Source organism: Arachis ipaensis, chromosome B04, assembly GCF_000816755.2.
Source record: "Arachis ipaensis cultivar K30076 chromosome B04, Araip1.1, whole genome shotgun sequence".
NCBI classification, from domain to species: domain Eukaryota; kingdom Viridiplantae; phylum Streptophyta; class Magnoliopsida; order Fabales; family Fabaceae; genus Arachis; species Arachis ipaensis.
In genome coordinates this window covers 36,314,484-36,317,057 of record NC_029788.2, presented here as the reverse complement: position 1 = coordinate 36,317,057, position 2,574 = coordinate 36,314,484, and positions in this window count along the sequence as shown.

The window sequence follows — 2,574 nt, the reverse complement described above, 5'->3', positions numbered from 1 at the left end:
GCCAATGTTACCCCAAAAGTTAGGGGCTAACGTTGGTGCAAACTTTTGGTGGCCAGGGAGGTTTTTCTTATGCCAACGTTAGCCACCAGGTTAGGGGCTAACGTTGGCGCAAACTTTTGGTGCCCAGGGTTGATTTTCATGTGCCAACGTTAGCCCAAAAGTTAGGGGCTAATGTTGGCGCAAACTTTTGGTGCCCAGGGAGTGATTTTCAAATTCCAACGTTAGCCCAAAAGTTAGGGGCTAACGTTGGGGCTAACTTTTCACCCAAAAGTTTGTGCAAAAGTTTGAGGCTAACTTTAGGTCTAGCTTTTTGCTTCCTGGTTCAAGTTCACTTATTCCATTGTCCTCTCTTTACTCCTAGCTATTCCTTCTTGCTTCAACCTTTCTCCAAGCTTTCTTCACCTATCATTAATCAACCAAACACATCAAAGCTATGCTTAAAATCATGAGATATTCATTCTTTCATAATATGTGACAATTATAGTATAAAACCTCATGAAATAGCATGAATTCATACATGGTTGATTAAATCAAAGGAAACATGAAAATCTACCCAATTAGCTTGCTTAGGGCTCAAGAAAGTGCATAATTCAATTGAAAACTAAAGAAAAAGGCTAGTGAAACTAGGCTAAGATGACTTGTCATCAAGATAGCAAATTGAAGAGAGCGATTATGAAGTATGATATTGCGAAATGATGATGATGGAGGAAAGAGTATGAAAGTATAACTATTAATTTTGTTCTTCATCTTGGGACTTAGAATATATTGGAAGATAACGCTTTTTCTATTTGTATTCTTGTTAAATCTTGGAAAAGTTAAATCACTTGAATAACAGCTTGAAATCAATTCCTCACAATTCTCTAGTTATCTAAATTTCACAATTCTCTTTTTAGGAACTTAGGGTTTGTGTGGTTCTTAAACTAGAATTGGACTTAATCTTCTAATTTAAATTAAGTGACCAAGGAATTGGTGGTTGATTGAGTTAGATAGGATTAAATTACTATGAAATTAGAATTTAATCAAGGTTTACCGGGAATTGAATCTTTGCATGATTAAGTGGTTGATAAGAATTGATAATCCGGAAATTTAAACATCTCAAAAGCCTTAACTGTTTTCTCATACTATTTTCACAACCCATGCACTGGTTGCTTTCTTGCATTCTATAATTACTGTTTTATGCTATTTGAATCTAAACTACTCAATTTAGCTTGTCTAGCTAGCCTAATCACTCAACTATTATTGCTTAGTCCATAAATAATGTGTGATTGACACTGACTCACCTGAGTTATTACTTAGTATGACTCAGTGTACTTGCCGGTTAGTTTGTGGTATTCAAAATCCAGATTAAGTTTTTGGCACCGTTGCCAGGGATTAACTATGATTGACAACTACCCGTTGTTTGATGAGCTAGATTAGACTTTTTTTTGCTTTCATTTATTAATTTCTTTTATAATTTTAAAAAAATTTGCTTTCTTTTATGTCTTTATTTTTGAAATTTTATCTCCTTTATTTAGCTTATTCTATTTTACTTCTTTTACTTAGTTTACCTCACCGGGAATTCTCTTCACTAACATAAAGATTCCCATTTTTTTCTTGTTTTCTATTTGTTTATGAGTAGGAACAGGGACAAGAAACCTCTTCTCGATTTTGATCCTAAGATTGCAAGGACAGTTAGAAAACGCCAACAGCAGGCTAGAGCTTATAGAGCTGCTGAAAATCTCAAGGACAATTCTAAGGAGGAAGCTAAAGGTATCACTATGGGACCAAACAACAATAACAATGTTGCTATTCCTTATTCTCATAAATCCCTTGAGTAACCTAGAAGGACTCTTGGTTCTTATACTGCTCTAAATTCCACTTTCTATGGTAGTAGCATTGTTGTGTGATGAGCGGATAACTTATACGCTTTTTGGCATTGTTTTTACATAGTTTTTAGTATGATTTAGTTAGTTTTAAGCATATTTTTATTAGTTTTTAAATATAAATCACATTTCTGGACTTTACTATGAATTTGTGTGTTTTTTTGTGATTTCAGGTATTTTCTGGCTGAAATTGAGGGACTTGAGCAAAAATCAGATTCAGAGGTTGAAGAAGGACTGCAGATGCTGTTGGATTCTGACCTCCCTGTACTCAAAGTGGATTTTCTGGAGCTACAGAACTCCAAATGGTGCGCTCTCAATTGCGTTGAAAAGTAGACATCCAGGGCTTTTCAGCAATATATAATAGTCCATAATTTATCCGAGTTTAGATGACGCAAACAGGCGTTCAACGCCAGTTCCATGCTACATTCTGGAGTTAAACGCCAGAAACAGGTTGCAAAGTGGAGTTAAACGCCAGAAACAGGTTACAAACTGGCGTTCAACTCCAAGAGAAGCCTCTACACGTGTAAAGCTCAATGCTCAGCCCAAGCACACACCAAGTGGGCCCCGGAAGTAGATTTCTGCATCATTTACTCATTTCTGTAAACCCTAGTAACTAGTTTAGCATAAATAGGACTTTTTACTATTGTATTGGGAGGAATCTTTGGAATATCTTTAGTTTCATCTTTTGATCACGTTTAGGGGGCTGGCCATT